Genomic DNA, 19,732 nt, shown 5'->3' on the forward strand with positions numbered 1-19,732 from the left:
CTTTCTGAAACTTCAGCACAATTATGTATCCCTGCCTTTGTTTGCTTCACATGCAACTCAACTTTTTATACCTACTGCACATCTTCTGTTCACCCTGCTTTGTCCTATTAGCTACTCTGGAATGCAATTTCCCTGGTCTGTGCCTACTTGTACTTTGAGACTCATCTCAGGCATAATTTCTCTACAAAATCTCCCCTATGTACCACTTCTGTTCTGCATCCTGTGCTTAACTCTGGCATCACTCTTACAGTGCAATCCATTATTTTCATTTGCATCAATTCAACAACATACAATCAAAAACAAACAAAATTTTCATATAGTATGTCCCCTAAATGGAAGCCAAATTCTTCATCTGGTGCTTAACTGAAGAATGTATGATCTGTTTCCATACTGGGGCTGTGTGATCACACAGTGTGTGATAAATTTACTGAGATATTATAGTTTGTTGTAAAGAGTTGCAGAGCTCAATTTGCAAAAAACAACAGAATGTATGCTGGATATTTCCAGCAGGATGAACTGTGATCCAAGGAATCAGCCCATGCATATTCATTAGAATGCAGGAGGCTTATGTCTGTATTTTTCAAAATAAGTTGCAGAATATTACTGCTGACCTGGCATGCCAGGGGTGCTGCTACCTTTCCCAGAACAGGAAAGCAGAATTATGAGTCTCTTACTGACCTGTTGGGTCACCAACAGTGCCAGGAAGTCAAGGAGGTCACCAATATCTCCCTGGCTTCACCTCCGCAGATCTTGAGACAGACATTGGAATATGGCTGGGGAAAAGCTAAAGTCTCCAGCACTGTGCCTCTGAAGAATAAGCAACAGGAACAGAGGTTCTTTCTCCCTTGTGGAGTCAGTCTCATGCATAGGGACTGAAGAACTGAGTCTGCACCTGGAAATCTGGCAACCAGGCATTCTGGACAAGGTAGTTTTAGCTCTCCAACTGGTACAATCAGGAGGGTACTCTGGGAGACTGAATTGGATGCTGGATGCTAATCCCCTGTGTCCACCATAACCAAGTGTACTTACTGTGCAGTTCAAGCAAGATTGGGATTTTCAATGGCTAATTTTGTTTATTCATTAAAACTGTGACTCCAGGACTTATTCTATGATGGTCTCCTTGCCTCTCAGTAGATTTTCAGTTCCTAATAGAAACTGTGCTCTACTCATCATTGGAACACAGCATCCAATACTGTGTCTTGTCAAATGAGTGAATGTACGAATCAATAAACTGGTGAATGATGGAAAACCTGTGTGTTTTTGTACTTTTTTTTTTAATCAACAAATCTCTTTGACTTTCTCTAATTCAGTCAGGGGCAATTTTGCAACCCCAGGGGACATTTGGCAATATCTAGAGACATTTTTGAGTGTAACTATTTCAGAGAAGAGGCAAGTATTATTGGCATCCTTTGGATAGAGACCAGGGATGCTGCTAAATATCCTACCATGCACAGGACAACTCACTTCAACGAAGAATTATTGAGCTCAAAATGTCAATAGTGCCAAGGTTAAGAAATATGTTTTAATTATTTTTTCTTTTCACTTCTGTCTGCGATAATATTCTTATGTCAATAAATCAGAACCCTTGAGAGTGTGGACTCCATAAGAATTCAAATCCTCATCAGTTTTTTCCTCTTGGCAGGGTTTTCCCCTTGTAGTCTCCACACTAATCATCCCCCTCCCATATGTATTAATAATGGACCGCAGGGACACAGACTGGCCTTTACATCCTTATATTAGAATTACTAGAGAAAATTATTGAAGTGTCAGTCTTCGACTTCTTAATCTCACAGATCTAAATTTGAAATGAATTCATTTAATTTAGAAAATGTCTCAAAAAAAGTGAAAGATATTATTCTAATATATTTTGATTCTTGGTAGGCAACATACCAGTTTCAACTAAGTAGGATTTTTTTTGACTTTTTTCTTTCCCTTTTAAAAACATAACTTATATATACATAAATACAAAATAATTTAATCATCAAGAACAATTAAATATTGTCCTGAAAAGGGTTTTCCTAGAAAAATCCAGAGTTTCTTTTAATTTGTAGAAATATATTCCTTTTCATAATACTCTTGGAAGAGGAAATACACCACAATTAAATAAGCATCGTAATTAAATACTATTGTTATAGGACAGGGAGAGGGGCAGCCCAAACCCCGCAAACCTGCCTATTCTACATGGGTTCTGCCATCCGCCGCATCAACACAAAACATAGGAGACTTTAATGGGAAGGAACTTTAATAAAACTAAGAAACAATACAGGTAAGGCAAAGAGTCTAGTTTTTAAATGAAGCACCCAAAGTTACCCGTCCCCTCGTGGGTAAAAGTCCATCCAAATGGGACTGGCCCAGAACAAGGCCCCAAAGCCTGCCAGAAGTCTAAAGCATTTTCCAGTGGGGACCCACAGAAAAGGGTCACAAACAACTGGACAAGCCCGGAAGGAAAAGAGCAAAATTAACATCAAGATAAAAGCTGCCATGGTCACCTCCCCACGGGTCTCACCCACATCTGTGTCACCTAGTCCACGACCAAAAGACAAGCGCAGTTTCTTCACGTGTCTCTAGGCTCCATGCGCCTCCTCCAGGTCTCCTTGCTCCATCCTGCTTCCTTCCTCAGTCTCTTCTGCAGCTTTTCCTCTTCCTGCTCAGCTCCACCCTCCCTTGGGTGGGGCAGGGAACCTGGAACTTCCCCCTTTTCTGGGGACCACCCTGTTACACTATGATTAAACATATATACAGTCAGTCCTCCATATCCTTGGGTTCTTGTCCATGGGCTCTGCATCTGTGGGTTCAAATAAGGATCAAAAGTGTGTGCTATGTACTATGTAGACAGGCTGAGGATGGTTGTATCCGCATTGAACATGTACAGAGCTTTCTTTCCTGTTATCCCTCAAACAACATAGTGCAACAACTATTTACTTTGCATTTCCATAGTACTAGGATTATAAGTAGCTTAGAGATAATTTAAAGTACACTGGAGGTGATGTGATGTGTAGGTTATATGCAAATACCAAGGGACATTGGTATGCACATATTTTGGCATCTGTGGGGTTCAGGGGTCCTAAAATCAATCCTCAGAAGATATCCAAAGAGATGATTATATTTAGTTATAATTAAAGTCATATGTCTGTGAACAGAAAGGGAAGTCAGTAGAAGCCTTAGAGCCAGAACTATATAAAAGTCAGTGAATACAACAAATCCTAATTGAGCACCTACAATTCCCCTTGTGCTAGCCATTGAGAATAAAATAGTCATGAAATCACACCCAGTCTCCATCCCCATGATGCTTACAATATTTATTTAGGGTTTCCCTACTTGATAATCATATATGTAGGATCTGATTATTACACTGACAAGTCCTATAATTGAAAATAACAAGGTGGTATAAAAGTAAACAGAGACTCTGACAAACTTTCTAACTTAATCAGAAGAATCTTCCTTAAGAAAACAGTAATTAAACTTACACCTGAAAGATAATTCTGGAAGAAACAACATCCCAGCAGAGGCATATATAATGCCTTGAGGAAAAAACAAACAACAAAAAGGAAAGAAAAAAGAGCCTCCTTTTTCAGAAAATAAAAGAAGTATTTTGGCTTTAAAACAGTATAGAGAAACCATGAAATGATGAAATGGTTTTAGTAAAAGAATGATTTGTTTGTTTATTTATTTAAAGGAATGATTGGATCAGATTTACATTTTAAATGATTATTTTCACTGCCTTGTGAAAAATGGGGCTGTGGCAAGGCAAAATGGATTAGAAGAAACTCATTAGAAAATACTTTGGGTAGTCCAGGAGAGGAATGTGGCTCAAATTGGAAAACAGATGGATTTAGGAGGCTGGGTCAATGGGATTTGGTGATTTTTTTTTTTTTCTGGGAGTGGGGTTGTGGAGGAGGTGAGGGGACAGAATCATTGAAGAAGAGGGAAGTGTTATGGAGGGCTTAGTCTTCTGATTGGAGCACCTGGGAGAATATTGGGAACATGATTGTGAAAAGACATCTTGGGGAGAAGCAGTTTTAGGGCAGGGTGGTTATAGATAATAAGTTTATTTGGTACATGTTGTGTTTAATATTCTTATATTTCATTCAGTTGTCTCAAATGGAAATATTAAAACATTTGAACCTGTGAGTCTGTGAATCAGAAGAGTCTGGGCTGGGGAGATGATTTTGAAACCATTGTTTGTGGATGGTGTTTGAAGATATGGGAGCAGATGATATCACTTTGGACTAGAATTAAAGAAGGTCAAACACTGAGCTCTGACGAAGGTCTACATAAAAAGGTTGGGTAGAGAAGAGGTCAGCAAAGCTACCTGATAATAAACCAGAGGCAACAAAAGGGAAGTAAAGGGACATGGAAGGATGGAAGGCAAAGAAAGAGCTGTTACTAGAAAGAGGAGTAAGGGCAGTATACAAAGAAAGCTGAGAGTTCAGATAGGATAGATGTGGACATTTTCATTGACTGGACAACATGTAGGTCATTGATGACTTAACACTAGTATTTACATGGTGAGAATGACATTTTGGAGTGGACTGAGAAGTCAGAGTGGAAGGAAATAGAAATTGAGGCTATAGTAATATATTTTGTAACTTGGAGGCTGGGTAAGATTTTAGTTGGAGGCTTATAGTCTAATAAAATTAATTTTTGTTTTTAAGAATAGGAGAGATTATAGGATATTTAAATGATCATGAAAAGTGTTCAATAAAGAGTGTTCTCAGTTATACAAAGGACAGTGGACACAGTCCAGAGGGGGAGGCTCTTGAGAAAGTGGGAGGATATGAGATTCACAGAATAGATCAAGAGAGTCTCTTGTGATAGAAAACAATTTCAATTTCGTAATAGGCAGGGAGAAAGAAAATTAGTGTGAAGTTTTAAATATTTAAATATGACTCTCGGGCCTCCCCGGTGGCGCAGCGGTTGAGTGTTGGGTTGCGAAGCTGCCCGCGGCCTCTGCGGTGCCGGTTCGATCCCCGGCTGCTCCCCGGCCACTGGAGGAGGGTCCCGCATGGCGCGCAGACCTCTCCTGCCGCCCGCTGCTCCCCTCAGCAGTGTACTTCGGTCCTTCTGCCTGCTCTGCTCCCGCTCTGGCTCTGGTGAATTCTCTCACCCTCCCGCGCTTCTGACTGTACCCAGTGCATGTATAAAAACAAAAAACAAACAAACAAACAAATAAATAAAACATGCCTCTATTAAAAAAAAAAAGACAGCATAAATAAATAAATAAATAAATAAATAAATATGACTCTCCTCTAGAATGAAGTGTGACTTAAATCCTTTAGAATGAGTGACCTTAGTGGTCTGAAGTACTCTGCATATATACCTCCAGAGCTTGAAGTTTGTATCTGCACTAATTGGAGATTGAGATGTAGGAGGGTATTGGAGAGTGACTCCCTAATCGGGTAGTATTTAAGAACTATGTTGTCATAATCTTATTTGAGGTGCTGCTCAAGTCTCTTTTCTCACACCCACTCCCATAGGCGACTTGAATAATAACCCCCTAGCAAACATCCAAAATAAAGGTTGATGAGCCCTGAACACCAAGAGAATCCTGATGTGTTCGTAGACGTCATCAGGACTGAGTCACAATTTGAGGTTAGATTTCACCCTTGCCCTGGATAGCACAAGAATAAAATGTTCACTAAGCTTCTATGAAGCTGGGGTAGTTTTGGTTGTGATGGTGGCAATGGCAAAATGTCACTAAGAATTGCACTGGGCTACAAGTAACCAAAAATCCAATTCCATTGGCTTAAACAACAGGAGTTTATTTCTCATGTAATAATAAATCCTGAGGTACAGTTTGCGGATGTTGTTTCAGTGTCTCAATGATGTTAGGGCCGGTATCTTTGTTATTTTTTTTTTTTTTAATATTTATTTTTTTGTAGAAGAACTGGGGTGCAGGCCAGAAGTTTGGGCGGTGTTGAGAGAATCCACCAGAAACAGTGGGGAGCACAACAGGCAGATTTACTGAAATACACTGCTGAGGAGAGCAGTGGGGGAGACAGGAGAGGTCTGCTGTGCCATGTGGGCTAGCTCCCTGGCCAGGGATTGAACTTAGGCTGTAGTGGTGATAGCCCCGAAACTTAAGCCCACAGCAGCTTTGTTATTCTTTTGGTCTTTCCTCAAGTTCATAATAAGGTGCTGAAGTTCTAACCATCATTTCTGCTTTCAAAGCAGGTAGGAGAAAGTAGGAAGAGCTTACCAGTAACAACTGTCCTTTTTTTTTTAAAAAAAAAAAAAAATACAACAACATGGAAACAAGCTTCCCCAGAATTCCCTCAAGCAGATTTTTGCCTACATCTGGGGTCAGGGGTTAAAAGGAAGCTGAGAAGCATATATTTAACTTTACTGTCTCTGTAGTAGGAGCAGCATGGTTAGCAGAGCATAGGAAATGACTTTGGGTTGCTCAAGCAACAGGATCTGTCACTTAACAATAGGAAGCCAAGCAGGCACCCCAGCAGCAGTTCTCAAGGGGGATGGAGGCACCACAACCTGTGGCAGTAGCAGAGATAAACCATGCAAAAAGTGAGAAAGAGGAATTGCCAGGAAGACTAAAGTCTCTGTGAGCCTCTAAATCACTCCTTGGGGATCTCAAGATACGATCCTATCTGTTCTACTTACCAATATATTATCAAGTACTTAGCATGGTGCCTTTAAGTCCTGAATAATTGTTCAATGAATTAATGAATTAATGAATCATGTATGAATCGCAAAATAAAACCAAGATGATACTAGTAGGAATCTGGTGCTGTCCTGCTTATCTTGGGACTTATTTAAAAGAAGTTGGGGTAGGGCCTCCCAGGTGGCGCAGCAGTTGAGCGCTTTTTTGCGAAGCTGCCTGCGGCCTCTGCGGCGCCAGTTCAATCCCTGGCTGCTCCCCGGCTACCAGAGGAGGGTCCCACATGGCGTGCAGACCTCTCCTGCCGCCCGCTGCTCCCCTCAGCAGTGTACTTCGGTCCTTCTGCCTGCTCTGCTCCCCGCTCTGGCTCTGGTGAATTCTCTCACCCTCCCGCGCTTCTGACTGTACCCAGTGCATGTATAAACAAAAACAAACAAATAAAGAAAGAAAGAAAGAAAACATGCCTCTATATAAAAAAAAAAAAAAAAAAAAAAGTTGGGGTAGATTTAGCAGATTAAATTGGTTAACTTTCACAGACCTAGAGGAAGACAAGCTACCTTCATTTTCAGTTAACAGTGTTTATCTGGGAAAAGTGCCTGTTTAAAGAAACACACAGAACTGAGGGTTTTTTTGGAGATAACTACCAGGGCTTTGCTGAGCTGGGATCCTTACCCATTGTAGGGACTGCAGAAGAACATGCTGGGGAGAGGGAGCTGGTGTGACCTCACCCCATATGTCCAAGCATATCTTTCTTGCCCTGCAAGCATATTTTGCACATTCAGTTAAGAGACCAGAAGACTTGGCTGGGGAAATTTCACTCCTGACTTAAAATCCCATTTATCTATGAACTGAATTTGTTTTAATAAAGGGAAGGAGAAATGAATCTGAGACTTGCCTAGTTCTTAGCCCATTTAAATGAGTCATAGTGAATTGAATCTTTCTAATTTTTTCAGTCCTCTTAGGTTGCTCAGTTATATACCATTCCCAAAGTTATAAATACACTGAAATTGATTTTTATAACTTTGAAAGTTCAAAATCTATGATTTTTTTTTGTAAAAATGGACAAGAGGGGAGGCTATGCAAGCTATCTTGTCTCATATTCAGTAATTTCTAAAAATCTGAGTTTTTGTATAATTATTTTGTTTATGTTATCCTTGACTTTATTACTTTTCATTGTTGAAGATGAAAGTTATAATCAGTGTTTCTGCAAAACATGCTCATTTTAAAAAACATTTTTAGTGAACTGGAAAAAAAAGCAATCAAAATGCTGCATATCTCTCCTTAGAAATTTAAAAAAACATAAATTGTAGGAAACCATAAAAGGACTAGAGTATTAGAACAAGTCAAGAAATTAGATTAAAATCTTTTTTTTTTCATACATTTTCTCAGCTGGAGGGTTCTTTTTTCAATTGAAACGCAATAGGAAAATGATAAGTAAAAAACAACTAGTTGATGTTATTTCCCTAGCTAAACTATAACTTGTTCCACTCACCTGTGTTTGAAATTCAGCCTAAACTTATAATATTCAATTGTTTTCATTATCCAAAATAAATTCTATGATAAAATTTTATTATTTGTATCTAGTTATAAAACGATTAGTTCTGGGCCTCCCTGGTGGTGCAGGCAGTTGAACGCTGTGCTGTGAAGCTGTCCGCAGCCTCTGCAGTGTAGGTTTGATCCCGGCCAGCAGGCGAGGGTCCCACATGGCGCTGCAGACCTCTCCTGTCTCGTCCGCTGCTCCCCTTAGCAGTGTATTTCGTTCGTCTGCCTGTTCTGTTTCCCACTCTGTCTCTGGTGAATCCTCTTACCCTCCCGCACCTCTGGCCTGTACCCCAGCTCTTGTTTAAATAAATAAATCTTTAAAAAAAATGATTAGTTCTATGGGGAAAAATAAGGATTGTAATAAAAAGTGAAAGGCGTGTGAGAAGACGCCTTTCATAGGGAGATTAACCAAAAATCGGAGAAGTAGAGAGAGTTTGAGAAAGTGTGTTAGGGGGCGCATGTAAAACTTTACTCAGAGTGGCGAAACAATCCAAGGTTGGAGACACAGTTTTAAGCAGTGCAATCGGAAGGTGAAGTGTGAATGCTGCCTCAAGCTGAATACAGACACCCAGACCTGGGGAGGAAAGTTTGAGGAATGGACACAGCAAAAAGCAGCCATGAGAGGAAACTGGAGTAGAAGACAGAAGTGATAGTTAATTTTATGTCATCTTGACTGGCAACTGCATGCCCAGATAATTGGTATTATTTCTTTCTATGTGATAATGTTTCTGGAAGAAACTGGCATTGAATCGACAGACTGAATAAAGCAGGTGGCTTTTTCCATGGTGGGTCACATCACCTACAGGTGTGCAGGACTTAATTAGAGCAAAAAGACGGAGGAAGGTCGAATGTGCTCTGGATATTGAGCTTCTGATTCTCAGGCCTTTGGAATCTACACCACTGACTGTTGAGTGTCTAACCTGAAAAACGCAGGTGATGGGATTTCTTAGGTTTCATTATCATATGAGCTATTGCAATATAAATCTCTTTATATATGTATATATACACATACATATTCTTTTTCTCACTATTGTTTCTGTTTTACTGGAGAACCTTGACTAATGTGCCAGGGATATTTGATAAAAGAATCAGGAAGAAAAGGGAAAGGTCAACACTAAGGTTCATGGCTGTAGGGTACATGAAGATCGCTCAGGCTTTTGCTCCTTTGGCCTCTGTGGCTATCACCTGTGGCCTTGAATGCAGGAGATGCTTGGGAGCGTGGGCTTGGGACACACATACCTGATGATGGACACCTGCAGTATGATGTGGGCATGCGTAAGTGGGCATACCCGAACTGAGAGACTGGAGCTATAAGGACAGCATCACAGAGGATGGGGTGGGTGGTAGAGGATTGTGTGGTGGAGAGCAGCGAAGAATGGCTACCATTGGAAAGAGTGAATAGAGAGATTCGTGGGGGGCCCATGTTGCTGCTGCCCTGCTGGCTTGTTACCCGTGAGTACTATTAAAAAACCAAGTTTCTCCTTTAAACTGCCTGAACCAACGGTGAACCTACCCAGGCTGCGATGATTGCAGAACAATGGGCTAAACTGAATAGGGGAAAAGAGAAAAGACAAGTAAATGCACATGACCATGACTGGCAAGTGAATATATGTGTGAGCTCTTCCAACATCCTGAGAAAACTAAGATGTTGGGAGGAAAGAGGGAGTGACGCAGAAACAGTAGAAAAGATGAAGAGGGAGTAGAAACCCATGGTGGAAATTATCAAAGACACAGGAAAAGAGGTAGGGAAACAGAAAAATAGCCCATGCTTTAAAGAATATGCTGAGAAGGAAGCAGTGATTCACTAGATTTTGTGTTAAGTGCATTAATAATGTTTTCTGTCAATTCTGTTGTTCCTTGAATGACAGGCTTTCCAGTAAGTTATCACTGTCCTTTAAAATTCACATAAGCTACTTAAACATTATTCACAGCTGTTCAAGTTATTTAAAGTACTTTGACATTTAAAGGTATCATCCGAGGCTTCAGCCAGAAGTATATGTGTGTGCTTATTATTTTTATTACTTTTTTAAAAAGCTGTAGCTATAGTAATCAGATATCAATCTATGTATAATAGGTAAGGAAATTAATCAAAAGGACTATGGAGGGCCTCCCCGGTGGCGCAGCGGTTGAGCGCTGGGTTGCGAAGCTGCCCGCAGCCTCTGCAGCGCCGGTTCGATCCCCGGCTGCTCCCCAGCCACCAGAGGAGGGTCCCGCATGGCGCGCAGACCTCTCCTGCCACCCGCTGCTCCCCTCAGCAGTGTACTTCGGTCCTTCTGCCTGTTCTGCTCCCTGCTCTGGCTCTGGTGAATTCTCTCACCCCCCGCCCTTCTGACTGTACCCAATGCTTGTATAAATAAATAAATAAATAAATAAATAAATAAATAAATAAATAAATCTTTAAAAAAAAAAAAAAGGACTATGGATACATATTTGATATATATCTCTGTATACATATTCCTGACATATATGTGTGTACATATATATTTGATAAGAAATGCTTGTATATGTGTATATATGTATGTATATGTATATACACATATATTGCATATAATATTAGCATTTAATCCCTGATCAAAAGATCAGATGACAGAGGTTAGCATGGCAAATTCTGGTGTAAAAAAAGGTCGAAGTCTCAAAGGTGATGACACATGGGCTGTATGATCTGGGGAAGCAGGCTTAGGTTGGTGGGCAGTAATGGCAGATTTGTAAACCTTGATCAATATGCTGTCATATTCTATGGAATGTTAGGGACACCCCTGTCTTCCACCTCAATGTTAGGGACACCCCTGTCTCCCACCTCAATGAGAGGCACAGTTAAATGTGTCTTTGACCACTAGGCTAGTGCATTTTCTCCTATTCTTGTTATTCCTTTAACTGTCAGCATTCAGTGTGACCTAAAGACCACTAGATGCATCAAACGGAGTCCTGGAATCTGGTCCAGACCCTTATAAGGTGGGTCACTTTAAACAAGTCACTTCCTCTTCTGGATCTCAGGATCCTCCTCAGTGAGTTGGGTTAGCTTTCTGTTCCTCAATCTTTTTCTGTTTTAGCATACTGGATAGCTGTTTTCTACCCTCATCAATTGTAGTAACCACAGTTATATATTTATTTGAGGCTCTCCAGAGAAATAGAACTAACAAAATCTATATAGTTATAAAGAAAGAAATGTATTTTGAAGGACTGGCTGGCTTATATGACTATGCAGGCCATGGAGAAGCCTGGTGAGCAGCCATCTGCAAGCTGGAGGAGGCCCAGGAAAGTCAGTGGTAGTTCAGCCCAAACCTGAAAACCTGAGAACCAGGGGGGGGTGGGAATGGTGTATGCCCCAGTCTGAGTTTGAAGGCCTGTGAACTGGGGCATTTTGATGGTATAATCTTAGTCCAGGTCTGAAGGCCTGAGAACCAGGGTGCCCATGTTCAGGCACCGTGGAGAAAATAATGTCTCTGCTAAAGCAGAAAACCAATTCACCTTTCATCTGCCTCTTGTTCTGTTCAGGCCCTCAACAGGTTGAGGAGGACAATCTTCTTTACTTAGTCTACTGATTCAAATGCTAATATCTTCTGGAAAATTCCCTTACAGAGTCACTGAGAAACAATGGTTTACCTGCTATCTGGGCATCCCTGAGCCCAGTCAAGTTGACACATAAAATAAAGCAATGCAAGTTATATGGAACATTCATTGATTACTTCATCTATGTCAGATTCTCAACTAGTGCTTTTCCATATTTATCCTCAGCACACAATTTTGCATATCATTCTATTATTATTCCCAATTTAGAGACAGGAAAATTGATTCACAATTTGAAGAACTCAGCAAGGTCACAGACCTAGTGAGTAACAAAGTCCTCATGAATTCAGGCCTATCTACTCTCTAGATGCCTGTTCTTCAATCTACAATATATTGCTCTTTATAATTATGATTATCAAAAGGGGAAGGATATACCTCTTTACCTGCATTCATATCATGATATTGCGAAGCCCTTTGGGGGGTATCCCTACATGAATATCACTGAACTGAGCAATATTTAGACTATTTTTCATAGTTAACCTTTTGTGACTTTGGATGTACTGATGAGAAGAAACACAGCTCTTATCTCTTATAACAAGGTGGAATCTAATAAATTCCATTGCTTTTTGTTGTGCTCTAATGGCCTACAGCATTCAGCCAATCATCAATTCAGCAAGTCACTCTTTGGCTCCTTTCATAACTCACTATTGTGACTGGACACTGGGGGTGGGCATGGTGTAATATATGCAGTTGCTGAGGTGAGAAACTACCTCTGAATCATAGATGGTGCTGTAAACTAAAGTTACTTCAATAAGAAAACGACACCAACTCAATGTCTTCAGATCAGCCTCTGATCAGAAACTTCATTGTTTAAAGACAAAGCTCTGATGTGTGTTCTGATGATACCTGTTAGATAACATATTGGAAGTGTCATCTGAGACACTTAGTGTGCTCCTCTAATTAGACTCCATAGGTGTGATGTCATTACTGTCGCTTTAATAACAGATAACCACATGACCAATGTCTGTGATCCAGTCACAGACCTGTACAATTGTTTTTATATTTGGCAAAGATGAGTTGACTGAGGGTCACAATAAATACAAGTGGCATCCACTTTTCAAATGTATAGCATGTGAAAGATGTGCCCCACCTTCCATCAGGATGTCTTGTGAGATCACCTCTTCTGAAGAGATTGACAAGAGAATACATCCTCAGATGATGCTAGTGTCGAAGTACATTTTCATTCATTTCTTTTCCTATCCTCAATGACAGTAGGGAAGAGGGCAGGTATCTAAAAATAGGTGATCTTTGACTAAAGGAAAAGATTGAGAGACTTACTGAGACATTCCTGGGAGACTGAGCAGATTCCATAATACTAAAATATAACCAGGGTTAGAAAAAGGATGACCATCACATTTGATTACAGTGCCTGTGGAATCACGGCCTTTATTTAGTATTTTCAGAGCACACAGAGTGGTGCCTTACATCTTCCCGGTAGGAATAACCTCACAGTATGAAGGGGGCATCAGAACCTCTGTGATTTCTCACTCCTGGTGGGAGTTTTCTTGCTTCTCCTTGTCCCTTCCTCTCTTACTGACACTTGTATTCTCCTCCCACACCCATACCTTTACAAGTCAAGTTTTGGGTGAAAAGAATGGGATATAAGGGGAAATTTACCCTACCTTTGTCACCAGGGTCCCACGAGAGCAATACTTCTACCTGCATGTCCTATTGTTCCACCCAATGCCCTGCTCACCTCCACCTGCCTTTAATATTTCAGAGCTCAAAAAGGCTGGCCATTCCATGGTTTTTTGCAAATATAATTATTTTACAAATAGATTATATTCCAAAAGACAAATAAGGGTGCAAAGTACATGGTTTTGGCCTCCACTTCATCATCTCCTATATCTCCATCACCATTTGCTGAACACTACTGTATGCCAGGAATTATGCTAGGTGTTTTGCATATATAGCTGCTGACCTTTCTCCCTCTCCTCCATCACTGCACAGATGACCCTAGCTGTAGGTCAGCCCTTCCCTGTACTGCACTCCAGGCGTCACATGGAACTCCCCACACATCTGCTTCTCATCCTGAGTTTCTGCTTTGACCTGTACTTCTGCCCTGTTCTTTGTCCTGCTATTCCCCAAGGTGCACCTCCCTCCTGAATCATTGGTCTGTGAAATTTTTACGCCACTCTTAGATGGAAAACAGAGCAAAGAAAGCGGGGTCCCTGGCCGACCTGTCAGGACAACTGCTCTTATAGTTATTTTCTTTAATGTATTTTTGCATGGAAATACACAAAATTTGGGTGCAATAGCTTTATGAATGCCAATATACATTTTGGAATACAGGAATACAGCTTTTACAAGTTGGTAAAAAAAATCCATCTCTAATACTGTTTCTTTTTACTATGAATTCTGAGTTGAAAATTGGATTTTACAGATGACATTTTGGAGCACAATCCATTGATATGTTGGAGAATGTCTACATTTTGAAGGAGTATAGAATAAGATAGAAAATGTTGAATTTTTATGGATCGAAGAATTAACCTTAAAATGTTACTTTTAGGAACAGCGATGTCTTTTTCTAAGTGGATCTTGAGTTGTGTTCCATGAGAAATCTAAATTAAGTTTTAAATGAAGTGTGTAGTGTTCTACTCAAAATCAAAGCGCAGGCCAAAATAACTGGCAACTGAAGAGAACTTCATAGGAAAGCATGTTCCTTCAGGACAGGATCAGTCTCTTTTCCATCTCTGTTTCTTCAAGGCTAGCTCAGCTATTTCCTGGCATAGAGTCAGATTTCAATAAATGTTCAATTTAATGTTTCAATAAATGTTGGTGATTGTTGTTTTTGAATGAATAGAAGGCTTTAGTGTCTGCATCTATGTAAGTCCCAAACTGAACTAAATTATTTATCTTAAACTGAACCTCTCCTCTTCTCCCCCAATACTTTTCTGTGATGCATTTTTTTTCATAGTGTGTAATTAAAAATTGGCGAATTGCTGTTTGAGATGATGGAATATTGGTTGCATGCCCAGACCAGGAGGAGAGCTTCACACCCTGCCTTATTCTTATCACACTATCTTTGCATGAGTCAAGATTTGATTTGGAGCATTTGTATTTAGCCTGTCACTTGGTTCATCATTTGTCTGGAGTCCTTTATGCCTGATAAAGGAAGAAAGAATTCTGAATGTGAGCTACTTGAGACAGGGTTCATGTTCTTTTCATATTCATGTCTTTTTTTTTTTTTTTTGAACATCAAGCCTAGACAAGGAAGGAAACAATTATCATTTGTTAAATATCTGTTAAGTCAGTCACTGCTCTGGGCAAGTTATAAACACGGTTTAACTTAATTAATACACTTATAAGTTGTTCTCAATTCCAAGTTGAGTTGAGAAAACTGAAGGGTAAAAAAGCTTAAGGAATTTGTCAATATCTCCTAAATATGAAGTTCACTTATGCACACTCATATCCTAGCACAGTGCTTGATAGATACTAAACATTCTGTATACACCTATTCTAAGGTCTGTTATGCTTTAAATATCCTTGTACTGTTCACTGAAAAGTGCTGTCTTACTAGTAAATGTGTTCAATATGGTAGCAATGTGGCTTGAAACATTTGGAGGATGTACAGTGGCTTTCATGTTTGACATCTACATTATAAACATTCATTTAATTATATTCTCATTTTTGGGAGTAGAGAGCAATACTTCTTTCTTCTTTTTTCTCTTTCCTTTTTTTCCTTTTTTTTTTTTTTTTTAATTAAAAAATATTGAGTGAGAATCTATTGGTAAAATTATTTTTGTGTTCAAGGTAAACAGATCAGTTTTCATCTCAGTCATGAAAAACTCAAAGTTTTATGAGGGAGACAGACATGTGAACTCAAATTGCCAATGTAGTGGAAATAAGTTCTATTCCCCCAATAGATAGATATATAAATAGAAGACAGAGAGATAGATAGATAAAGATAATATATATGTAGAAAAAAAAATTTTTTTTTTTTTGCTTCCAACTGCTTTAGTGTCTTTTTATTCTTTAAGCAATATTTTCCAGAGTTAACTACTTCCATTTGTAGGTGATGAAATGTTTACGAAATCCACTTCAAATGTTGGCACTGTTATGAGCATAGTCTTTCCCTTTACTTCATCTCAGAATTAAGACTTTAGATTCTTGTTTTTTATATTCCAGTCCCAGTAGTCTGTAGAAGTTATCTGAAGACAGTCTTATTGCTTTCTAGTTGTAGTCTACAACCAGGCTCTAGCTTCTCCAGGAACATTTAGTACCAAATGGATTTAACTAGGTAGGAAACTAAGAGGCTTTCTCTCAAATGAGTTTAAATGCATTTTATTTTTAGACAACCAACAAGACATGTTTTTCTTAAAAACAATGCCTCCTCTCCAAATAAATCAAGGTCAAAATAAATGAAGAGCTCAAGATGACATCAGTCCCATTTGTCTGTCCTGGTGTTGTGTCAATGAAAAGCAGCAGCCAGTTATGACGACAGGTGATAGTTCCAAGTAATTGCCAAATTTGTTAGCATTTTTCCATTTCTAAACCATCCTTAAAGAAAATCATATATGGGGCCTCCCCGGTGGCGCAGCGGTTGAGCGCTGGGTTGCGAAGCTGCCCGCAGCCTCTGCGGCGCCGGTTCAATCCCTGGCTGCTCCCCGGCCACCATAGGAGGGTCCCACATGGTGCGCAGACCTCTCCTGCCGCCCGCTGCTCCCCTCAGCAGTGTACCTTGGTCCTTCTGCCTGTTCTGCTCCCTGCTCTGGCTCTGGTGGATCCTCTCACCCTCCCGAGCTTCTGACTGTGCCCAGTGCATGTGTAAACAAAGCAAACAAACAAACAAATGGGTGAATGGAACATGCCTCTATTAAAAAAAAAAAAAAAATCATATATGGTGTCACACCATCCTCACGGTAATCCAGCAGAGCAACCATACCATCTGGATTCATGTTTTCACCAATAAAGAACTGGTAGTTTTTGAAATTAGCAAGGATGTGCTTGATTTGTTCTGCAGCTCCTGTCATAAAAGGTTTTACTCTTCTCTGGCCTCTGTTCTTCAAGTTTGCCTTTAATTGATTTCATATAATCATTGATGTACTTCTTGTAGGCTTCTTTTGTGAAGCTGGTTTCCTGCAAGTGATGGTTCATGACAATATCAACACCAGTGATTACTGTGCTTTTGGTACCGACGCCCTCGGGGCCTTCAGCGGAAGCATTTCCACCAATGAGCGAGTCATCAATGTTACCCTCTGTCCTACTGACCATCTTTCCCTCCACCTCCAGGCACAGCCCGTCCACGATCTCCCGGATTTTGTAGATGTCGGAGAACATCTCATCATGGATGATGAGGTCCCGGTAAATAATCATGATGGCGGCTCGACGGCGTCGCTAGCTTAGCAGGAGCCCGGAGCTCGGAGCGAGCGCGGTGCAGCTTAAGTGGAAAAATCAAGGAAGGTGTCTTAGAAAGTATTTGAGTTGAGATTCAGCTGATACTCAAATTATTGCTTATTATCCAGATAAAAGAAAAGCATTCAAGAGAGTCGGAGCAGCAAGTATATAAAGACATAAGATTTAAAAAAAAAAAAAATCTGTAAGATACTGTGTGTAGATGGTGGTTTTTATGTGAAGTTTTATATGGGAAGACAAAGATGAGAAAGTAATGATCAATGACATTTATGTCATATTTACTGCATATAAAATATGCTTTTAAGAGTTTCATATAACAATCCCATTATTTCTGACCACAATCCCTGATTATTATTCTTATTTTAGGAAAACAGGACACTAAGGCTTTGAGAATTTAAACTTTGGCTTAATGTCAAAGCCACATAGAAAGGTGACAGAGCCAGTTTTCACATCAGGCCAGTCTGACAGCAGAAGCATTGTGCCTTAACCACAGTGGAACACTACAAAGGTAAAAAATGCAGGGTGGAAAATGTTGTGTAAGTTCTGCTAAGGCATTTGGATTTTATTATCCTTGATATGAGGAGCAATAAAAAGATTTTAGAGCTATTTAAAAAGTTACCCTTTCAGAAAAGGTTTATGGACATCTTGGATGTTGGGGTACCAAGCAGGAAAATTTTTAATTATTAAAGTGTATTATCAAGGCTTGAACCAAAAAAGTGAAGTGGGGAGATAAAGGGGTGGGTTTTGTGAATTGTTGGAAAGATAAACAGGGAAAGATTTGATGACTACTTAGGAGATAAATAAGTGGGGGAGAAGATGAGTTTGGGGACATGGATAACTTGCATTGTAAGGCCATTACCAGTGAGGGACATAGAAAGAGAAATGGGTCTGAGGCAAAAGAAGAAGGAGCTATTAAAGTTCATTTTAAGGACAACCAGTTTGAGTGTGCAGTAGAGATCCAAATGGAGAAGGTAAGTAGTTGCTTGGAAAGGAATTATCAGGATGTCCCAGCAGAGACTGGATGGGAGCAGTCTCTGATTTGGGAGTCATCAAAGATAAGCATCTGTATTTTACTTTTTTTAAAAATAGATTTATTTATTTATGCATACAAGAACCGGGGTACAGGCCAGATGTGTGGGAGGGTGAGAGGATTCACCAGAGACAGAACGGGAAACAGAACAGGTGGACTGACTGAAATACACTGCTGAGAGGAGCAGCGGGAGAGACAGGAGAGGTCTGATGTGCCATGTGGGTAGCTCCCCAGCTGGCCAGGATCGAACCCACACTGCAGAGGTTGTGGACAACTCCACAGCGCTGCGCTCAACACCTTGCGCCACCAGGGAGGCCCAGCATCTGTATTTCAAGCATCTGTATTTTAACAGTTCACTGTTTTGGTTCAAGCCTTTATAATACACTTTAATAATTAAAAATTTTCCTGCTTGGTACCCCAACATCCAAGATGTCCATAAACCTTTTCTGAAAGGGCAACTTTTTAAATAGCTCTAAAATCTTTTTATTGCTCCTCATATCAAGGATAGTAAAATCCAAATGCCTTAGCAGAACTTACACGACACTTTCCACCCTGCATTTTTTACCTTTGTAGTGTTCCACTGTGGTAAGGCACAATTCTTCTGCTGTATTTACTTAGTGGCAGAGGAACCATCTAAGAAACCAAGGGGTATCTGCCAGAAGAGAGAACATGGAAGACATGATCACATGAACCAGGGAAGAATGGGAGAGGAGAGGGGAACAGGGAGGGTGGGCCTCCCATTAAAAGAGGAAAATATGAAATTGGCAAGAGAGGTGGGGGACAAGCAAACACATATTTTTAAGCTGAATTGAATTAACTGGGAGGTGGTGACTAAGATGGACGAGAGAGCTTGTGAGTCACTGGAGGACAGATGTGGACAGGAGGGACCTCACAGCTGAATTGGGTGAGAGCAGGTGCATTTGAAAGAATGGACTGGGGGAAAATTACTTGCTCACAGGTAGTACAAGTTGAGTCACAATTTTAACAAGTAATGCGTCATCTTGTCTAAAGCTGATAAATAACTGACTCAAAAGCAAAATTACCAGGACAGTCATCTTTATGGAAAAGTTTGAGACCCTGAGAACATTATGTGTCCTTCTCATTTTAACTTCCTCTAACATTCTTGTGGCAGTCACAACAGGTTAAAATGAACATGGTGGGGAATCCCTTAAGAGAAAAATGAGATCTAGAAAAGGGTTGAAATAATACCCTGTCAGTACTTACACATTACGTTTATAAAATGCTTGGTGACTTCCATCTCCCACGTTCCTCTCCAGCTCCACTCCAGTGCCTGTTTGTCTTTCTACCTGGTACACTGCCCCCCTGACTCCTTCTCTCCTGGCCTCACTGTCTTACTGTTAGGTTCATCAACTCTTTCTTTCTTTCTTTCTTTTTTTTTTTTGAGTATTGAAGGACATTGATTGTCTTCACATTAATATTTACATTTAATGCAACCTCAATGAAAATTTCTTTTTTTTTGAATTTCAAAAGTAATTTTATGGGCCTCCCCTGGTGGCACAGGGGTTGAGTGCTGGGCTGCGAAGCTGCCCGCAGCCTTGGCAGGGCTGGTTCGATCCCCGGCCGTTGGTGAGGGTCCCACATGACGCGGAAGTTCTCTCCTG

The 19,732-nt window shown here is 40.2% G+C and overlaps 1 pseudogene; it reads right to left on the reverse strand.

The window, feature by feature from the left end:
- Positions 1-16,557: 16,557 nt before the first annotated feature.
- LOC119256833 (translationally-controlled tumor protein-like) lies at positions 16,558-17,072 on the reverse strand (annotated as a pseudogene).
- Between the last annotated feature and the right edge of the window lie 2,660 nt (positions 17,073-19,732).

This window comes from Talpa occidentalis, unplaced genomic scaffold (genome assembly GCF_014898055.3).
Source record: "Talpa occidentalis isolate TD23 unplaced genomic scaffold, MPIMG_talOcc4v2.1 talOcc4.4, whole genome shotgun sequence".
In the NCBI taxonomy this organism is placed as follows: Eukaryota; Metazoa; Chordata; class Mammalia; order Eulipotyphla; family Talpidae; genus Talpa; species Talpa occidentalis.